Genomic DNA, 22,986 nt, shown 5'->3' with positions numbered 1-22,986 from the left:
AATGTGATGCGTCTCTCAGGCATTAAGGCCTTTGATTTTCTTTGTTCCTCTGATCTGCCTCTGGGTATTAAGAAATCAAAGTAAGCATGCTAAGTGTATTATTAAGTTATGATTAGCAATGATGCCTCTTTCAAAATTGTGATTTTCATGGCCTCTGGTATAAAACACAAACCAAATACAATTGTTGGAAAGTTGTTGCATGGTTTATACTCATTTATAGGGAAAATAGCAGTTGTTCAACTTAGTCATTTTTATGTATAATGTAGCTTTACATCGTTTCTCAGGATAACCACTGTAACAGTTTTTAAAATCAGAAGGTCTTGTTTGTTTTGCAGATGAGGTTATAAACTTTCATTAAAGATGTGCATGGTGCTCTGATTTTGAATTTAGATCATTTTTGGAAAATGAGCAGTTGTTGAACTTCATCATTTTTGATACCAAATATTGCTGGTTTTGGTATGTCAAATGTCTGGATAATCCCATCAACAGTTTTCAAAGTAAGGACTTTGTTGTGCAGAGAAATTGTACATATTTATATAAGAGATATGTTTAGTACATTGATTCATTTGCTTATGGGGTATGCAAATTAGTTGTACATTTGGAAGAGAGTCGATAAGTGTTTGGACTTTGTTTTGGATCATTTATGACAAAAATACTAGTTGTTGGTATTCTTGATTTGTCAACTCTTGCATAAAGGGTTCATTTTATTTGTCCAGATAGCTCCTACATATCTAAACCTAAGGACTTTTTTCCTGAATGTTTTTACATCATTGATATTCATGGCACCTTGGTTTGGTTTTTGGTCATTTATGAAAAAGATACAAACTGTTGAACATGTCAATTAGATGCAAAATATTACTTTTAGGGTACAACATTTCTGCAGATAATACCTCCTTCATTTTTCTGCTTAAAGAAATCCCATGAAAGGGAATATAGGTTTCGAATTGTTCAAGTCTAATAAACATACAATAGAGATGCACATTGCACTTGGAGTTTGATTTTTGGTCATTGATAAGAAAGTACCAGTTGATTAATTTAGCCATTTAATGTCTTATATTACTAACAAGTGTACTTCAAGTTGATTTTTCCAGATAACTCCTTCAACAGTTTTAAAGATATCATTTTTTTTATTTTGTAGATCAAAGAAATGTTCATCAGAGATGAATATGATGCTTCAACTTTGATTTTTGATCATCTATAAAGGTACCAGTTGTTAAAATTATCACATCATTATTATACAAAATATTGCATACTGGGTTCATCATTTATTTGGATAACTTCTCCAACAGTTTTTACTATGAGAAGTTTTTGGTTTGCAGTTCAATAGAACATACATTACGTATTTGTGTAGTACTTGGCTTTAGATTTCTGTTCATTTATGGTTCAAATAGCAGTTATTAAACTTCGGTCATTTTTATGCAAAATATGAGAGAGTACAACATTTGTTTGGATACATCTTGCTAAATTGTTGAAAATAAGAAATTAACATTTTGCAGGTAAATTGTACATTACATATATTAAGGGTCTACTGAATAATTTTGAATTCTGATGCTTGATGGGGGAAAATAGCAGAGGTTGAACATGTTCTATCTTCCAGAGTACTCCTACAATTGGGGATCAATTATCTATCCCTGAAAAATGAACTTGGTACCTAAATTTTGATTTTTGATCATTTAGGAGAGGTATATTAGCAGATGAACTGGGTGAATTGTATGCAAAGTATTGATTACAGTGCTCATCATCTATCCAGTTCTCCTTTCTTGTAGTATTCAGGATAAAGACTTTTTTTGCAGGTTAATTGTACATACAATGATATACAAGATGGTTGAGTTTTGATTTCAGATCATTTATAGGGAAAATAGCAGTTGTTGAACTTAGTCATTTGTATGTATAATGTAGCTTTTACATCGTTTTTAGCTCACCTGAGCCGAAGGCTCAAGTGAGCTTTTCTGATCACATTTTGTCCGTCGACCGTCCGTCCGTCTGTCCGTCTGTCCGTCCGTCTGTAAACTTTTCACATTTTTGACTTCTTCTCAAGAACCACTGGGCCAATTTTGACCATACTTGGTACAAAGCATCCTTGGGTGAAGGGGAATTTAAATTGTTAAAATGAAGGGCCAAGTCCCCTCACAAGGGGAGATAATCAAGAGAAGACAAAAATAGGGTGGGGTCATTAAAAATTCTTCTTCTCAAGAACCACAGAGCCAGTAAACCTGAAACTTATAAGGAAGCATCCTGGGGTAGTGTAGATTCTAAATTGTTCAAATCATGACCCCCGGGGGTAGGGCGGGGCCACAATGTGGAATCAATGTTTTACGTAGAAGTATATAGGAAAAATCTTTAAAAATCTTCTTCTCAAGAACCACTGGGCCAGAAAAGCTGAAACTAATGTGGAAGCATCTTGGGGTAGTGTAGATTCTAAATTGTTAAAATCATGACCCCCGGGGGTAGGGCGGGGCCACAATAGGGAATCCAAGTTTTACATTGAAATATATAGAAACAATCTTTAAAAATCTTCTTCTCAAGAACCACAGGGCCAGAAAAGCTGAAACTAATGTAGAAGTATCCTGGGGTAGTGTAGATATAAATTGTTAAAAGCATGACCCCCGGGGGTAGGGCGGGGCCACAATAGGGAATCCAAGTTTTACATCGAAATATATAGAAAAAAACTTAAAAAATCTTCTTCTCAAGAACCACAGGGCCAAAAAGCTGAAACTAATGTAGAAGTATCCTGGGGTAGTGTAGATTCTAAATTGTTAAAATCATGACCCCTGGGATAGGATGGGACCACAATAGGTGTATTACATGGGGGAAAGTCTGGTGAAGAACAGCAGGGCCAAAGTTACTCAGGTGAGCATTGTGGCCCATGGGCCTCTTGTTAGCTCACCTGAGCTCAAAATTCAAGTGAGCTTTTCTGATCACATTTTGTATGTAGCCCATCTGTCATTCCGTCCCTCTGTCTGTAAACTTTCACATTTTCGACTTCTTCTCTAGAACCACGGGGCCAATTTCAACCAAACAATGGAGGATCAAAGTTACATAGAAATATATAGGAAAAATCTTTAAAAATCTTCTCAAGATTAGCAAAACCCTTATTGGTCATATTTATATGGAAGCATCCTTAGGTAGTGAAGATTCAAGTTTGTTCACATCATGACCCCTTGGAGTGGGGTGGGTCCACAATGGAGGATTAAAGTTTTACATAGAAATGTATAGGAAAAATTTTAAAAATCTTCTCAGGAACAACAAAGCCCTGATTGGTCATATTTATGTGGAAGCATCCTTAGGGTGTAGATTCTATTTTGTTCAAAAAATGAACCCCGGGGGAAGGGTGGGACCACAATGGAGGGTCAGAGTCTTACATAGAAATATATAGGAAAATATCTTCTGAAGAAGAACTGCAAAGCTATGATTATTCATTGTGATATCGAATCATCCTCAGGTAGTGTAGATTCAAGTTTGTTAAAATGATAACCCCCCGGGGATAGGGTTGGGCCACAATGGGGATCGAAAATTTTACATAGAACATATAGGAGAATATTTTCTTCTCAAGAACAGAAAATCATGTTTAGCATTTTGATATGGAAGCATCCTCAATTTTGTTCAAATGATGACCCCCGGGGGGAGGGTGGAGCCACAGTGGGGGATTGAAAGTTACATAAGAACATATAGAAAAAAGAAATGCTTCTCAAGAACAGAAAAGCTATGTTTAGTCATATTGATATGGAAGCATCCTCAGGTAGTGTAGATTTAAGTTTGTTCAAATGATGACCCATGGGATAGGGAGGAGCCACAATGGGAGATCAAATTTTTACAAAGGAATATATGGGAAAATTAAAAAAAAAAATCTCAAGTACAACAAAGCCATTTGTTATATTGACATGGAAGCATATAGTTTGATACTTGGTACTTGGATTTAGACTTCTGATCAATTATGGTTCAAATAGCAGTTATTGAACTTCAGTCATTTTTGTGCTGCAGAATATAAGAGAGTACAACATTTGTTTGGATACATCTTGCTACATGTAAATTGTTGAAAATAAGAAATTAATATTTTGCAGGTAAATTATATATATACATGTATTAAGGATCTACTGAGTACTTTGATTTTGAATTTTGATGTTTGATGGGGGAAAATAGCAGAGGTTGAACATGTTCTATCTTCCAGAGTACTCCTACAATTGTTGATCAATTTTTTATCCCTGAGAAATGAAAACATGGTACCTAAATTTTGATTTTGGATCATCTAGGAGAGGGATATTAGCAGATGAACTGGGTCAATTTTATGCAAAATATCGATTACAGTGCTCATCATTTGACCAATTCTCTCCTCTTATAGTGTTCAGGATAAGACATTTTTAATTCCCCGCTATGAATATGACCTGGGAAAATAGTGTTTGTCATGTTCATCTTCTGTCCTTCCATCCTCCTGTCCTTCTGTTTGTCCTTCCATCGTGCTTTGCGTTTAGGTCAGTTCAAAGCTCATTTTCAAAGAAATTATCTAAGATATTTTAATCAAACTTCATATGCTGATGGATATTGATGAATGCTATGGAACTGCATCAACATTTTTTGACCTTGACCTTTCCTTTGACCTTGACCTCACTTTTCCTAAAGTGGTGTTTAGCTTATTTTTAAAGATACCATTGAAGATATTTTATCAAACTTTATATGCTGATACATACTGATGAGAGCTGTTAAACTGCATCAACATTTTTTGACCTTGACCTTTCCTTTGACCTTGACCTCACTTTTCTTAAATTAGTGTGAAGTAGTTTTAAAGAAACCATTCAGGACAGTGTTTTCAAACTTCTTATGCTGATATATCCTGATAGGAGCTATTCAACTACATCAACATTTTTTTTTTCACCTTTCCTTTGACCTTTGACCTCACTTTTCTTAAATAAGTGTTTAGCTCAGTTTTAAAGAAACCATTCAGGATAGTGTTATCAAACTTCATATGCTGAAACATACTGATGAGAGCTATTCAACTGCATCCACATATTTTTTACCTTGACGTTTCTTTTGACCTTGACGCCCTTTTTTTCTTAAATAATTGTTTAGCTCAGTTTTAAAGAAACCATTCAAGATATTTCAAACTTCATATCCTAATACATAGTAATGAGATCTATTCAACTGCATCATCATTTTTTGACCTTCACCTTTCCTTTCACTTTGACCTCACTTTTCTAAAATTAGTGTTTAGCTCAGTTTTAAAGATACCATTCAGGATAGTATTATCAAACTTCGTATGCTGATACATACTGATGAGAGCTATTCAACTGCATCAAAATTTTTTGACCTTGACCTCACTTTTCTTAAATTTGCATTTTGCTTAATTTTAAAGAAACCATTTAAAATATATTTATGTACGCTTATGACTTATACATAATTTGGTGATAATTTATTATTTATATCCAACTTTTAGAAGATTTCAATTTTAAAGAAACTTCAAGATATTCTCATCAGATTTCATACACTAATACAAATTTTCAAGTTGCATTACTAATATACCCTCAGCAGGGCATTCATGTCCTATGGACATATTTCTAGTTTTTTGCAGATCGATTGTACATACACCAATGATGTACAAGATAGTTGAGTTTTGATTTCAGGTCATTTATAGGGAAAATAGCAGTTGTTGAACTTAATCATTTGTATGTATAATATAGCTTTTACATCATTTTTCAGGATAAGCACTCTAACAGTTTTCAAAATCAGAAGATGTTGTTTGTTTTGCAGATGAGGTTATAAACTTTCATTAAAGATGTGCATGGTGCTCTGATTTTAAATATAGATCATTTTTGGGAAATGAACAGTTGTTGAACTTTATCAGTTTCGATGCCAAATATTGCTTATTTTGGCATATGATATGTCTGGATAATCCCATCAACAGTTTTCAAAGTAAGGAGTTTGTTGTGCAGAGAAATTGTACATATTTATATAAGAGATATGTTTAGTACATTGATTTTGATTTTTGATTAGTAACTGGGAAAATACCAGATGTTTGTGCAAAATATTTCTTATAGGGTATTTTATCCTACAGTTTTTGGGATAGGATTTTTTTAATGTGCAAATCAGTTGTACATTTGGAAGAGAGTTGATAAGTGTTTGGACTTTGTTTTGGATCGTTTGTGACAAATATACTAGTTGTTGGTATTTTTGATTTTTATGTCAACTCTTGCAGAAAGGGTTCATTTTATTTGTCCAGAAAGCTCCTACATATCTAAACCTAAGGACTTTTTTCCTGAATGTTTTTACATCATTGATATTCATGGCACCTTGGTTTGGTTTTTGGTCATTTATGAAAAAGATACAAACTGTTGAACATGTCAATTTGATGTAAAATATTACTTTAAGGGTACAACATTTCTTTAGACAATACCTTCTTCAGTTTCTGCTAAAAGAAATCCCATGAAAGGGAATATAGGTTTCTAATTGATCAAGTCTAATGAACATACAGCAGAGATGCCAATATGCTTGGAGTTTGATTTTTGGTCATTGATAAGAAAATACCATGTGATAAATTTAGCCATTTAATGTGTTATATTGCTTACAAGTGTACATGATTTTTCCAGAAAACTCCTTCAACAGTTTTAAAGATATCATTTATTTTTATTTTGCAGATCAAAGAAACATACATGGGAAATGAATATGATGCTTCGACTTTGATTTTTGATCATCTATAAAGGTACCAGTTGTTAAAATTAGTCACATCATTTTGATGCAAAATATTGCATACTGGGTTCAACATTTGTTCGGATAACTTCTGCAGCAGTTTTTACAATAAGAAGTTTTTGGTTTGCAGATCAAAAGTACATACATTAAGTATTTGCGTAGTACTTGGATTTAGACTACTGATCATTTATGCTTCAAATAGCAGTTATTGAACTTCAGTCATTTTTGTGCTGCAGAATATAAGAGAGTACAACATTTGTTTGGATACATCTTGCTAAATTGTTGAAAATAAGAAATTAATATTTTGCAGGTAAATTGTACATTACATGTATTAGGGATCTATTGGTTACATTAATTTTGAATTCTAATGTGTGATAGGGGAAAATAGCAGTGGTTGAATCTGTTCATTTTTCCAGAGTACTCCTACAATTGGGGATCAATTATCTATCCCTGAAAAATGAACTTGGTACCTAAATTTTGACTTTTGATCATTTAGGAGAGGGATATTAGCAGATGAACTGGGTGAATTGTATGCAAAGTATTGATTACGGTGCTCATCATTTATCCAGTTCTCTTCTCTTATAGTGTTCAGGATAAGAGGTTTTTTTATACAGATCAATTGTACATACACTAATGATGTACAAGATAGTTGAGTTTTGATTTCAGATCATTTATAGGGAAAATAGCAGTTGTTGAACTTAGTCATTTGTATGTATAATGTAGCTTTTACATCGTTTTTCAGGATAAGCACTCTAACAGTTTTCAAAGTCAGAAGATGTTGTTTTGCAGATGAGGTTATAAACTTTCATTAAAGATATGCATGGTGCTCTGATTTTGAATTTAGATCATTTTTGGGAAATGAACAGTTGTTTAACTTCATCAGTTTGGGTGCCAAATATTGCTTATTTTGGCATATGATATATCTGGATAATCCCATCAACAGTTTTCAAAGTAAGGAGTTTGTTGTGCAGAGAAGTTGTACATATTTATATAAGAGATATGTTTAGTACATTGATTTTGATTTTTGATTAGTGACTTGGAAAATACCAGATGTTTGTGCAAAATATTTCTTATAGGGTATTTTATCCTACAGTTTTTGGGATATGATTTTTTTAATGTGCAAATCAGTTGTACATTTGGAAGAGAGTTGATAAGTGTTTGGACTTTGTTTTGGATCGTTTATGACAAATATACTAGTTGTTGGTATTTTTGATTTTTATGTCAACTCTTGCAGAAAGGGTTCATTTTATTTGTCCAGAAAGCTCCTACATATCTAAACCTAAGGACTTTTTTCCTGAATGTTTTTACATCATTGATATTCATGGCACCTTGGTTTGATTTTTGGTCATTTATGAAAAAGATACAAACTGTTGAACATGTCAATTTGATGTAAAATATTGCTTTAAGAGTACAACATTTCTGTAGGCAATACCTTCTTCAGTTTTCTGCTAAAAGAAATCCCATGAAAGGGAATATAGGTTTCTAATTGATCAAGTCTAATGAACATACAGCAGAGATGCCAATATGCTTGGAGTTTGATTTTTGGTCATTGATAAGAAAATACCATGTGATAAATTTAGCCATTTAATGTGTTATATTGCTTACAAGTGTACATGATTTTTCCAGACAACTCCTTCAACAGTTTTAAAGATATCATTTATTTTTATTTTGCAGATCAAAGAAACATACATGGGAAATGAATATGATGCTTCGACTTTGATTTTTGATCATCTATAAAGGTACCAGTTGTTAAAATTAGTCACATCATTTTGATGCAAAATATTGCATACTGGGTTCAACATTTGTTCGGATAACTTCTGCAGCAGTTTTTACAATAAGAAGTTTTTGGTTTGCAGATCAAAAGTACATACATTAAGTATTTGCGTAGTACTTGGATTTAGACTACTGATCATTTATGCTTCAAATAGCAGTTATTGAACTTCAGTCATTTTTGTGCTGCAGAATATAAGAGAGTACAACATTTGTTTGGATACATCTTGCTAAATTGTTGAAAATAAGAAATTAATATTTTGCAGGTAAATTGTACATTACATGTATTAGGGATCTATTGGTTACATTAATTTTGAATTCTAATGTGTGATAGGGGAAAATAGCAGTGGTTGAATCTGTTCATTTTTCCAGAGTACTCCTACAATTGGGGATCAATTATCTATCCCTGAAAATGAACTTGGTACCTAAATTTTGACTTTTGATCATTTAGGAGAGGGATATTAGCAGATGAACTGGGTGAATTGTATGCAAAGTATTGATTACGGTGCTCATCATTTATCCAGTTCTCTTCTCTTATAGTGTTCAGGATAAGAGGTTTTTTTATACAGATCAATTGTACATACACTAATGATGTACAAGATAGTTGAGTTTTGATTTCAGATCATTTATAGGGAAAATAGCAGTTGTTGAACTTAGTCATTTGTATGTATAATGTAGCTTTTACATCGTTTTTCAGGATAAGCACTCTAACAGTTTTCAAAGTCAGAAGATGTTGTTTTGCAGATGAGGTTATAAACTTTCATTAAAGATATGCATGGTGCTCTGATTTTGAATTTAGATCATTTTTGGGAAATGAACAGTTGTTTAACTTCATCAGTTTGGGTGCCAAATATTGCTTATTTTGGCATATCATATGTCTGGATAATCCCATCAACAGTTTTCAAAGTAAGGAGTTTGTTGTGCAGAGAAGTTGTACATATTTATATAAGAGATATGTTTAGTGCATTGATTTTGATTTTTGATTAGTGTTTTGGATCATTTATGACAAGAATATTTTTTATGCCAATTATTGCATACAGGGTTCTTTTTAGCTCACCTGAGCTGAAAGCTCAAGTGAGCTTTTCTGATCACATTTTGTCCGGTGTCCCTCTGTCTGTCCGTCTGTCTGTCCGTCTGTCTGTCTGTAAACTTTTCACATTTTCGACTTCTTCTCAAGAACCACTGGGCCAATTTCAACAAAACTTGCCACAAAGTATCCTTTGGTAAAGGGGATTTAAGTTTGTTAAAATGAAGGGCCAAGCCCTCTTTCAAGGGAAGATAATTAGGAATTACTGAAAAAATAATGGAATCATTTAAAAATCTTCTTCTCAAGAACCATAGGGCCAGGAGAGATGAAACTCATGTGGAAGCATCCTCAGGTAGTGTAGATTCAAGTTTGTTCAAATCATGACCCCCGAGGGTAGGGCTGGGTCACAATGGAGGATCAAAATTTTACATAGAAATATATAGGAAAAATCTTTAAAAATCTTCTTCTCAAGAACAGCAAAGCCATGATGAGTCATATTTATATGGAAGCATCCTCAGGTAGTGTAGATTCAAGTTTGTTAAAACCATGACCCCCAGGGATAGGGCGGGCCAGCAATGGAGGATCAAAGTTTTACATAGAAATATATAGGAAAAATCTTTAAAAATCTTCTTCTCAAGAACAGCAAAGCCATGATGAGTCAAATTCATGTGGAAGCATTCTCAGGTAGTGTAGATTCAAGTTTGTTCAAATCATGACCCCCGGGGGTAGGGCGGGGCCACAATGGAGGATCAAAGTTTTACATAGAAGTATATAGGAAAAATCTTTAAAAATCTTCTCAAGAACAGCAAAGCCATGATGAATCATATTTATGTGGAAGCATCCTCAGGTAGTGTAGATTCAAGTTTGTTCAAACCATGACCCCTGGGGGTAGGGCGGGGCCGCAATGGAGGATCAAAGTTTTACATAGAAATATAAAGGAAAAATCTTTAAAAATCTTCTTCTCAAGAACAGCAAAGCCATGATGAATCATATTTATAGGGAAGCATCCTCAGGTAGTGTAGATTCAAGTTTGTTAAAGCCAGGATCCCCCTGGGGGTAGGGCGGGGCCACAATGGAGGATCAAAGTTTTACATAGAAACATATACGAAAAATCTTTGAAAGTCTTCTTCTTAAGAACAGCAAAACCACGATGAGTCATATTTATAGGGAAGCATCCTCAGGTAGTGTAGATTCAAGTTTGTTCAAACCATGACCCCAAGGGGTAGGGCGGGGCCGCAATGGAGGATCAAAGTTTTACATAGAAATATAAAGGAAAAATCTTTAAAAATCTTCTTCTCAAGAACAGCAAAGCCATGATGAGTCATATTTATATGGAAGCATCCTCAGGTAGTGTAGATTCAAATTTGTTAAAACCATGACCCCCGGGGGTAGGACGGGGCCACAATGGAGGATCAAAGTTTTACATAGAAATATATAGGAAAAATCTTTAAAAATCTTCTTCTCAAGAACAGCAAAGCCATGATGAATCATATTTATAGGGAAGCATCCTCAGGTAGTGTAGATTCAAGTTTGTTAAAGCCAGGATCCCCCTGGGGGTAGGGCGGGGCCACAATGGAGGATCAAAGTTTTACATAGAAATATATAGGAAAAATCTTTAAAAATCTTCTTCTCAAGAACAGTAAAGCCATGATGAGTCATATTTATATGGAAGCATCCTCAGGTAGTGTAGATTCAAGTTTGTTCAAACCATGACCCCAAGGGGTAGGGCGGGGCCACAATGGAGGATCAAAGTTTTACATAGAAATATAAAGGAAAAATCTTTAAAAATCTTCTTCTCAATAACAGGAAAGCCATGATGAGTCAAATTTATATGGACACATCCTCAGGTAGTGTAGATTCAAGTTTGTTCAAACCATGTCCCCTGGGTGTAGGGCGGGGCCACAATGGAGGATCAACGTTTTACATAGAAATATATAGGAAAATTTCTTCTTCTGAAGAACTGCAAACCATTATTAGTCATTTTGATATGGAAGCATCCTTAGGTAGTATAGATTCTATTTTGTTCAAATGATGACCCGCAGGGGTAGGGTGGGGCCCAATGGGGGATGGAAAGTTTTACATAAGAACATATCGAAGAAATATTTCTTCTCAAGAACAGTAAAGCTATGTTTAGTCATATTGATATGGAAGCATCCTCAGGTAGTGTAGATTCAAGTTTGTTCAAATGATGACTCCTGGGATAGGGAGGAGCCACAATGGGGGATCAAATTTTTAGAAAGGAATATATGGGAAATTTTTTAAAATCTTCTCAAGTACAACAAAGCCATTTGTTACATTGACATGGAAGCATCATCAGGTAGTTTAAAATTCAAGCCCCCCCCCCGGTCTTTTCAATACTGAACTGATTTGTGCTTTTGCCTAGCCAATGTGCTCAGGTGAGCGATGTGGCCCATGGGCCTCTTGTTATTAGCTCTTCTTATCCAAAGGCTCAAAGAGTTAATGCTATGGCCATTTGTTGGGTGTGCTTAAACTTTTTAGAATATGGGCCATAACTCAAGAACCCCTTGGCCAATTATTGTGAAATTTGTCACAGGGTATCCTTGGCGCAAGGACTCCCTATTGTACTAAAACTAGGGTTGTGACCCTTAAGCAAGGGGAGATAATTAAGAAAATGGAAACAAAAGTACTGGTTGCTAAAAAATCTTCTCCAGATCTACTGGGCAGATTATCACCAAACTTATACAAAAGGATGAGGATATGTTGTAGATTAAAAATTGTTCAAGGCATCACCCTGGGGCAAAGGGCGTGGTCTCAAGGTCACTTCAAAGTTGACGAAAAATTACATTTTTTTAAAATGTTGATATTTTTGCTTACTATAAGGACTAGGATCATCAAATCTTGTTAGTTGATGCATCTAAGGACCTCATATCATGTTGACTTAAAAGTAAGTCACAGTGGCCTACTTTTTAAATTTTGCAGCCATTCTTTATCAAAATGATTTAGAGGCATATTTTGAACAATTTAAGGCCTATGATCATCAAACTTTGTCAGTTGATGTATATTTGGTCATCGAAGTACGTCAACTAAAAAGTATTTCAGCTTGACCTATTTTTTTGAATTTTATGGTTAATCTTTTACAAAACAATTCAGGTCAATAATTTGATTATTGAGAGGTTCAGAAACATGGAATCTTGCAAGATGATGCATCTTGGGGCCATAAAACATATGTATTAAAAAGTAGGTCACAGTGACCTACTTTTTGAACTTTGCAGGCATGCGATTTCAAAGCATTTAAGAGGCATAATTTGGACATTTTAAGGCCTTTGATCATAAAACTTTGTAAGTTGATGTATCTTAGGTCATCGCAGTAGGTCGACTGAAAAGTAGACTATCGTGATCTACTTTTCAATTTATATGACTATAATTAAATATTGCAAGTACTAATTGGCTTAGAATCATCAAACTTTGTCAGTTGATGCATCTTGGGTCTTCGGAGTAAATCGACTGAAAAATAGGTCACCATGACCTACTTTTGAAAATTTATGGCTTTAATAATATATTTCAGAAACCAGTTTGCTTAGAATCATCAAACTTTGTCAGTTGATGCATCTTGGGTCCTTGGAGTACGACAACTGAAAAGTAGGTCACCCTGACCTACTTTTGAAATTTTATGGCTGTATTTAATATTTTTGGTGTACTATACGGATTTGAATCATCAAATAGAAGTGATACCGTAGGTTGTACAGTTTATTAGAAGAGCGATTCAAGGCCCTTGGGCCTCTTGTTTGTCTAGATAGCTCCTACATATCTAAACCTAAGAACTTTTTCCTGAATGTTTTTATATCAATGATATGCATATCCCCCCATGGCACCTTGGTTTGGTTTTAGGTCACATATGTAAAAGATACAAACTGTTGAACATGTCAATTTGATGCAAAATATTATTTTTAGGGTACAACAATTCTGCAGATAATTTCTCCTTCAGTTTTCTGCTAAAAGAAATCCCATGAAAGGGAATATAGGTTTCTAATTGTTCAAGTCTAATGAACATACAATAGACATGAACATGATACTTTGATTTTGATTTTGGTCATTGACAAGAAACTACCAGTTGATAAATTTGGCCATTTAATTTTTTTTTTTATTATTATTATTATTATTATTATTTTTTTTTTTTTTTTGCATACAAGTGTACATGATTTTTCTAAATAACTCCTTCAACAGTTTTAAAGATATCATTTTTTTTTTTTAAATTATAAAAAACATACATCAGATATTAATATGATGCTTCAACTTTGAATTTTGATCATCTATAAAGGTACTGGTTTTTAAAATCAGTCATTTTAATGCAAAATATTGCATACTGGGTTCATTGTTTACTCTGATAACTTCTCCAATAGTTTTCATAATAAGAAGTTTTGGTTTGGAGATCAATTTGTTTGTACATTTAGTATTTGCTTAGTACTTGGATTTAGACTTCTAATCATTATGGTTCAGATAGCAATTATTGAATTTCAGTCATTTTTGTGCAAAATAAAAGAGAATACAACATTTGTTTGGATACATCCTACTTGTACATATACATTCTATTTTCCAGAGTACTCCTACAATTGTTGAACAATTATCTATCCGTCATAAATGAACATGGTACCTAAATTCTAGATTTTTGATTATTTAGGAGAGAAAAATAGGAATTTTTTATTGTGCAAATCAGTTGTACATTTGGAAGAGAAGTGTTTGGATATAGTTTTTGATCTTCTATGACAAAAATACGAGTTGTTGGTATTCTTGATTTTTATGCCACCTCTTGTATATAGGGTTAAATATTTTTGTTCTGACAGCCCTACGCTTCTTAATCTAAGAACTTATTTTCCCAAATATTTTTACATGATACATGTGCATGGCACCTTGGTTTGATTTTTGGTCATTTGTGAAGAAGATACAAGCTGTTGAACATAGTCAATTTGATGCAAAATATTTACTTTTAGGGTACAACATTTCTGCAGATTTGTCCTTTTTTTAGCTCACCTGAGCCAAAGGCTCAAGTGAGCTTTTCTGATCAAAATTTGTCCGTTGTCTGTCGTCGTCGGTGTCGTCGTTGGCGTCGTTGTTGTCGTAAACTTTTCACATTTTCATCTTCTTCTCAAGAACCACTGGGCCAATTTCAACCAAACTTGCCATAAAGTATCCTTGGGTGAAGGGGATTCAGGTTTGTTTAAATGAAGGGCCATGCCCTCTTTCAAGGGGAGATAATAAAGAATTAGTGAAAAATTAATAGCATCTTTTAAAAATCTTCTTGTCAAGAACCACAGAGCCAGGGAAGATGAAACTCATGTGGAAGCATCCTCAGGTAGTGAAGATTCAAATTTGTTCAAATCATGACCCCCGGGGGTAGGGTGGGGCCACAATGGAGGATCAAAGTTTTACATAGAAATATATAGGAAAAACCTTTAAAAATCTTCTTCTCAAGAACAGCAAAGCCATGATGAATCATATTTATATGGAAGCATGCTCAGGTAGTGTAGATTCAAGTTTGTTCAAATCATGACCCCCGTGGGTAGGGCGGGGCCACAATGGAGGATCAAAGTTTTACATAGAAATATATAGGAAAAATCTTGATAAAAAAAGAAATCTTCCTCTCAAGAACAGCAAAGCCCTGATTGGTCATATTTATATGAAAGCATCCTCAGGTAGTGTAGATTCAAATTTGTTCAAATCATGACCCCCGGGGGTAGGGCCGGGCCACAATGGAGGATCAAAGTTTTACATAGAAATATATAGGAAAAACCTTTAAAAATCTTCTTCTCAAGAACAGCAAAGCCATGATGAGTCATATTTATATGGAAGCATCCTCAAGTAGTGAAGATTCAAATTTGTTCAAATCATGACCCCCGGGGGTAGGGCGGGGCCACAATGGAGGATCAAAGTTTTACATAGAAATATATAGGAAAAACCTTTAAAAATCTTCTTCTCAAGAACAGCAAAGCCATGATGTCATATTTATATGGAAGCATCCTCAAGTAGTGAAGATTCAAGTTTGTTCAAATCATGACCTCCGTGGGTAGGGCGGGGCCACAATGGAGGATCAAAGTTTTACATAGAAATATATAGGAAAAATCTTTAAAAAATCTTCTCAAGAACAGCAAAGCCCTGATTGGTAATATTTATATGGAAGCATCCTCAGGTAGTAAAAATTCAAATTTGTTCAAATCATGACCCCTGGGGGTAGGGCGGGGCCACAATGGAGGATCAAAGTTTTACATAAAAATATATAGGAAAAATTTTAAAAATCTTCTTCTCAGGAACAGCAAAGCCCTGATATCATATTTAATGGAAGTATCCTCAGGTAGTATAAATTCAAGATTGTTCAAATCATGACCCCCTGGGGTAGGGTGGGGCCACAATGGAGGATCGAAGTCTTAAATAGAAATATATAGGAAAATATCTTTCTGATGAAGAACTGCAAAGCCATGATTAGTCATTTTGATATGGAAGCATCCTCAGGTAGTGTAGATTCAAGTTTGTTAAAATGATGACCCCCGGGGATAGGGATGGGCCACAATGGGGTGTCGAAAATTTTACATAGGAACAAATAGGAAAATATCCTCTTCTCAAGAACTGCAAAGCCATGATTAGTCATTTTGATATGGAAGCATCCTCAGGTAGTGTAGATTCAAGTTTGTTAAAATGATGACCCCCGGGGATAGGGATGGGCCACAATGGGGTGTCGAAAATTTTACATAGGAACAAATAGGAAAATATCCTCTTCTCAAGAACTGAAAATCATGTTTAGTCATTTTGATATGGAAGCATCCTCAGATAGTGTAAATTCAAATTCGTTCAAATGATGACCCCCGGGGTGGGGCGGGGCCCAATCGGGGATCGAAAGTTTTACATAAGAACATGCAGAAAAAATATTTCTTCTCAAGAACAGAAAAGCTATGTTTAGTCATATTGATATGGAAGCATCCTCAGGTAGTGTAGATTCAAGTTTGTTCAAATATTGACCTCTGGGATAGGGAAGAGCCACAATGGGGGATCAAATTTTTACAAAGGATTATATTGGAAAAATTTTTCAAAATTTACTCAAGTACAACAACGCCATTTGTTATATTGACATGAAAGCATCATCAGGTATCTCTCTCCCCCCCCCCCCCGTAACCTTTTCAATACTGAACTGATTTGTGGTTTTGCCTAGCCAATGTGCTCAGGTGAGCAATGTGGCCCATGGGCCTCTTGTTGTTTACTGCTAAAAGAAATCTATGAGAGGGATAATATTGTTTTTATTGTTAAAGTCTGATGAACATAAATTAAAGTCAAATGAGCTTACATTAGATATGAACATTGTACTTGGATTTTGATTTTTGATCATTGATATCATAAGAAAATACCAGTTGATAAATATATCCATTTGATGTGTTATATTGTTTACATTTGTACTTCTGAGCCAAGGGCTGAAAGAGCTAATGCTATATCCATTTGTGCGGTGTGCGTTAACTTTCTAGAATATGGGCCATAACTCAAGAACCCCTTTGCCAATTATTGTCAAATTTGTCGCAGGGTATCCTTGACCGAAAGACTCCCGTTTATATTAAATCTAGGGTTGTGACCCTTAAACAAAGAGAGATAATTTGGTTAATAAAACCAAAAGTACTGGTTGCTAAAAATCTCAAAAAACCACTGGGCAGATTATCACCAAACTTACACATTAGGTTGAGGATATGCTGTAGATTAAAATTTGCAAGGGGAATTGCCCTGGGGCAAAGGCATGATCTCATGGTCACATCAAAGTTGACCCAAAATTACATTTTATTAAAATGTTAATATTTTGCTTACTGCAAGGTCTACGATCATTAGTCTTTATATGTTGATGCATCTTGGGTCATCGAAGTACGTCAATTAAAAGAAGGTCACCTTGACCTACTTTTTAGGTCACCTGAGTCACTCAGGTGACCTATTGCTATCTGTTCTCGTCCGTCGGCGTGCGTCGTGCGGTGTGCGTCGTGTGTTAACATTTGAACATTTTTAGCTTCTTCTCTGAAACCGCTTAAGCAATTTCAACCAAATTTGGCATATAGCATCTATGGGTGAAGGGGAACAAAAATGGTGAATTTCATGGTCCTTGCCCCCCTGGGACCTGAGGGGTGGGGCTAAAACCACTGAAAATAATACAATCTTTAAAAATCTTCTTCTTTACTCCAGGACATCAAGCAGTCAAACTGTTGGCATCATAGTAATAAGCATTGAGCCCTCTACCAAAATTGTGAAATTCATGGCCCCAGGGTCAGGGGTTCTGGTGTTGGGGGGGGGGGGGCTCTATTGATTGTATAGTAGAATTGCAGTAATTCTATGAAAATCCTTTTCTGTGCTCCTGGTTATTAAATAAAGTAACTAAGTACATAGTTATGAAGAGCAAGAGTGCCTCTTCCGAAATTGTGAATTTCATGGCCTCAGGGTCAGGGGTTGTGGTGTTAGTGTGGGGCTCTATTGATTATATAGTAAAAATGCAGTAATTCTATGAAAATCCTTTTCTGTGCTCCTGGGTATTAAATAAAGTAACTAAGTACATAGGTATGATGAGCAAGAGTGCCTCTTCCAAAATTGTGAATTTCATGGCCCCAGGGTCAGGGGTTCTGGTGTTGGGGGGGGGGGGGCTCTATTGATTGTATAGTAGAATTGCAGTAATTCTATGAAAATCCTTTTCTGTGCTCCTGGTTATTAAATAAAGTAACTAAGTACATAGTTATGAAGAGCAAGAGTACTTCTTCCAAAATTGTGAATTTCATGGCCCCAGGGTCAGGGGTTCTGGTGTTAGGGCGGGGCGCTATTGATTATGTAGTGAAAATGCATGAATTCTTTGAAAATCTTCTTCTCTGCTCCTGGGTATTAAATAAAGTAACTAAGTACATAGTTATGATGAGCAAGAGTGCCTCTTCCGAAATTGTGAATTTCATGGCCTCAGGGTCAGGGGTTCTGGTGTTAGGGCAGGGCTCTATTGATTATATAGTGAAAATGCAGTAATTCTATGAAAATCCTTTTCTGTGCTCCTGGTTATTAAATAAAGTAACTAAGTACATAGTTATGAAGAGAAAGAGTACTTCTTCCAAAATTGTGAAATTCATGGCCCCAGGGTCAGGGGTTCTGGTGTTGGGGGGGGGGGGGGGCTCTATTGATTATATAGTGAAAATGCATTAATTCTTAGAAAATCTTTTCTGCTCCTGGGTATTAAATAAAATAACTAAGTACATAGTTATGATGAGCAAGAGTGCCTCTTCCAAAATTGTGAATTTCGTGGCCCCAGGGTCAGGGGTTCTGGTGTTAGAGGGGGGGGGGGGCTCTATTGATTATATAGGGAAAGGGCATGAATTCTTTCAAAATCTTCTTCTCTGCTCCTGGGTATTTTTCAAACAAAGGAACTGCATGGTTATGATAAGGAAGAATGCCTCTTCCAAAATTGTGAAATTCATGGCCCCTGGGTCAGGGGTTCGGGGGGGGGGGGGGGGAGAGCTCTATTGATTACATTTATATAGTGAAAATGCTTAATTTCTTTCAAAATTTTTTATCTACTCCTGGTTATAAACTAAAGAAACAAGTGTATAGTTATGATGAGAAAGGGTGCTTCTTCCAGAATTGTGAGTTCGTGGCCAATGGGTCAGATGTTCTGGTGTAAGGATGGGGCTTTATTTATTTAATAATATGGTGAAAATGCATTTCTTTGAAAATTGTCTATGCTTCTTTGGATGTTCAAGACAAACAGAGTAAAAGTTTTAATATGCAAGGGTATTTTTACCAGAATTTTGAACACCTGGACCATTTAGTCAAGTTTTCTGGTCCTGGCCAGGGCTCTATTAACTTGTATTCTACTGAGCAAAGTTATTCCCCTTCATTCACCTTTGATAATTAATCAATTTACATAATGTATTTGAAAGCTTAATAGAATAAGAGAATTATGCAAGAAAATTTATTGTATGATAAAAAAAGTACTTTCATAGTTTTAATGACTTGGAAATAATAGATGAATAAAAATGAGACAAAAATAACCTATCTTTTTAAATGTTCTTCAACGGCCAAGAGAGGCCATTGTGAGAAGGAATAATATGGGGTTGAATAATAGACATTTTGTTAATAGTCTGCATGGGAATAGTGATAAATGGGGGGGGGGGGGCAGATAGATACTAGACCAATTATTTTGTTGATGCTAATCATACTATTTTCTTGCTGTTGGGCAACAAAGCTTCATTTATCAGTTTATGGATCCTCTAAATTGTTGTATTGTACTCAGGTGACCGTTAAGGCCCTTGGGCCTCTTGTTGAATTTTATGGCTAATCTTTTAAAAACATTGAATTTCATTAATTCGAATGCTGAGAGGTTTAGAATCATTTAATCTTGTAAGATGATGCAGCTTGGCGCCATGAAACAAATTTATGAAAAAGTAGGTCACCTTGACCTACTTTTTGAACTTTGCAGGCATTCGATTTCAAAGCGTTTTAGAGGCATATTTTGGACATTTCAAGGCCTATGATCATAAAACTTTGTAAGTTGATGCATCTTTGGTCCTCGAAAAACGTCAACTGAAAAGTAGGTCACCATGATCTACTTTTGAAATTTTTTTGTTATATTTAAATATTTTGAGTACTATTTGGTTTGGAACCATCAAACTTTTTCAGTTGATGCATCTTGGGTCTTTGGAGTAAGTTAACTGAAAAGAAGGTCACCATGATCTACTTTTGAAATTGTATGGCTTTATTTAAATTTCAGGTACTATTTGGTTTTGAATCATCAAACTTTGTCAGTTGATGCATCATCGGTCCGCAGAGTTAGTCGACTAAAAAGTAGGTCGCTGTGACCTATTTTTGAAATTTTATGGCTTTATTTAAATATATCAGGTACTAATTGATTTAGAATCATCAAATTTTGTAAGTGGGTGCATCTTTTGTCCTTGGAGTTTGTCGAATATGTAGATCACTCTTAACTTCTCTTGGAATTTTAAGGCTATATTTGAATAATTTCATGTACTTATTTGCTTAGAGTCATCAAAAATTGTTGGTTAATGTATCTTGGATGTTAGGAGTACGTCAACTAAGAAGTAGGTCACTGTGACTTGATTAAATATTTTTTTCAGGTACTAATTGGCTTAGAATCATCAATCTTTGTCAGTTGATACATCTTGGGTCCTCAAAGTATGTCAACTGAAAAGTAGGTCACTGTGACGTACTGTTGAAATTTTATGGTTATAATTAGATATTTTTAGGTATCAATTGGCATAGAATCATCAAACTTTGTCAGTTGTTGCATCTTGGGTCCTCAGAGTATGTCAACTGAAAAGTAGGTCATTTTGACCTACTTTTGAAATTTTATGGCTCTATATAAATATTTCAGGTACTGTTTGGCTTAGAATCATCAATTTTAGATAGTTGCTGCATCTTGGGTCCGCAGAAAATGACAAATGATAAATAGGTCACCATCACCTATCTCAGGTGCTAATTGACTTGGAATCATCTTGGGTTCTCAGAGTGTTTTATATAAAATGACCTACTTTCTGAATTTAAGGGCTTTATCTAAATATACAGGATACTTAGAGGCTTCAAATAGAAGTGATAGGTTGTACAATTTATCACAAGCGCATTTCAGGGCCCTTGGGCCTATTGTTCTAGATAACTGCTTCAACAGTTTCATGATATTTTTTTAATATTGCAGATTCAGTATATGTTATACATCAGAGAGAAGCATGATGCTTGATTTTGACTGTCTATTTGAAAGGCACCAATACTTTATATTTCCATTACGGCACTCTTCAAATTAGAGGGGCGTTTAGTAGGGTCTCCTGGGACAAAATTTGGCTGTGATGGCGTCTAACTCTGTAAATTATCGGAGTTTACAGTGCACCGATCTGAAGAATATATTGAAATCGAAAGGTTTTCCGTCTTCTAATAGAAATAAGCAAGACTTGGTTGATTTATGCGAGGGAGCAGAGGCGTTTAATTTGCCACATATCGGTCATTTTGATGGTGATATACAGGCCTCCATTAGCAGCAGACGAACGGTTCGTGGAAAAAATATCCACACCCATATCATGATGGTAGCATCGCTTGGACACCGAATCTTGCCATTATTCCCTCTATAGATGCCTTTGACGTGTCATCTTTTCTTCAAAACTACTGTGGGTGGTCTGAAGAACGCTTACGGAACAGGAAATCCGACAGTGGATATAAGCTTCATTGCTCTGGTCACATTTATGATGTCGTCATGGCTCTGTTAGGTAGGCTTACATGAATACTGCATTGTGTAACGTTTATTGATTAGATGAGTATGAAATATTTCTTCTGTTTTGTTAAAGTGATTTTTTCATCGGGAAGATGTGTGCAATTACCAGATTAATCTAATTCACCTAAATTTGTAAATACAAATAGTAAATATTATGTAATATTTGGTATTTTCAGAGTCAAGTCTTTTTTTTTTTTAGATTGACATTAGGATTTTTTACTGCTAGCTTTAGATTATAGTGGCTACTGGTTGAAGTACATAATTTGACTTGGTTATAAAATCAAGCATTTTTTGTAATACAATCCTTTGCTGCTTGTTTAATCATCATGTCATCATCATCATCGTTCCATCCATGTCCATGAACTTTCACCAACCATGCATATCTCATCAACATTTAACCCTCTGCTGTCACCAGATTGTATGTACAGTATATCAAATATTTTTTTTGGATTTTTTTTTTGTGCCTAAGAAACAAACAAGTATGTCTCACAGGCACTTGACGTTATACTTAAATATAACTCCATTCCTAAATTTTATTTATTTAGAATTACAGCAAATAAGAATGTTTTTGAAAACTTTGTTTACAATTTAAATTTTAGGTGATGATATGTGTTTTATCAAGGGAAAGTGTGTTCCTGAAACACGGCAGTCCAGTGATCCCTATATCCCATGGATTCTGGTTGAAAAGTCAGGACACATATTTTCAGCAGAATGCACATGTGTTGCATAAGTTTCAATTTCTTCTCACTTTTGAAATGTTATTTTCTTGATTGTGCTAAAAGTTTGATTAAATTTTAAGAGACTTCTGCTTTTAAGTTTTTTGTGAATATTAAATATGTGTATACAAGCAAAGTTGAAGTGAACTGATTTATTTTTATTCTACACAAAAATATAATTGTAAGAAATAATCTTAAACATGTTGTCGCCCTACTATTTGGCATTATTGATCACGTCACATCCATAGAAGACCGAAGTACCATTGGAGTCACAGATACTGCAGCATATTGGAATAAACCAAGAAAAGTATGCAGGCCAGTAGCTTTTCGTGACTTAGATATCAGGTATTGGCCATACTGTACTGAGTTCTCATCAAAGAATGCTGTTTGGTGGATGTATCATATTCAATTTAACACTGAGTTAATATTATTTGCCATGCATTGTTTCATGGATGGCTGTGCTGACAAATTGAATAACACACCTAAGATTGTTATGAAAATTTGTCAGCACAGCCACCTGTCTTTTGTAATGATACAATGCATGTCAAAAAGTATTAATTCATTGCTTT

General features: G+C 34.9%; 1 protein-coding gene and 1 long non-coding RNA gene across 3 annotated transcripts in view; both read left to right on the top strand.

The window, feature by feature from the left end:
* Positions 1 to 22,986, top strand: part of LOC133198954 (uncharacterized) — a 119,440-nt gene that overhangs the window by 62,172 nt on the left and 34,282 nt on the right. The gene's annotated exons all lie outside the window — the stretch shown is intronic.
* On the top strand, positions 1,134 to 22,508 carry LOC133198956 (uncharacterized). Of its 2 annotated transcripts, none has more exons than XR_009722687.1 (5): positions 1,134 to 1,203; positions 6,627 to 6,691; positions 8,353 to 8,417; positions 21,135 to 21,696; positions 22,301 to 22,508. It is a non-coding gene; the product is annotated as an uncharacterized LOC133198956 (long non-coding RNA). The 2 variants fall into 2 exon arrangements; XR_009722688.1 differs by having other exon boundaries at positions 6,627 to 6,697; positions 8,360 to 8,417.

The sequence above is a fragment of the Saccostrea echinata genome, unplaced genomic scaffold (genome assembly GCF_033153115.1).
Source record: "Saccostrea echinata isolate AGI-Se365-2 ecotype Australia unplaced genomic scaffold, CSIRO_AGI_Sech_v1 ptg000033l, whole genome shotgun sequence".
NCBI lineage: Eukaryota > Metazoa > Mollusca > Bivalvia > Ostreida > Ostreidae > Saccostrea > Saccostrea echinata.
The sequence above is the reverse complement of the archived record's forward strand: the minus strand, read 5'-3'. Positions and strand labels throughout refer to the sequence as shown.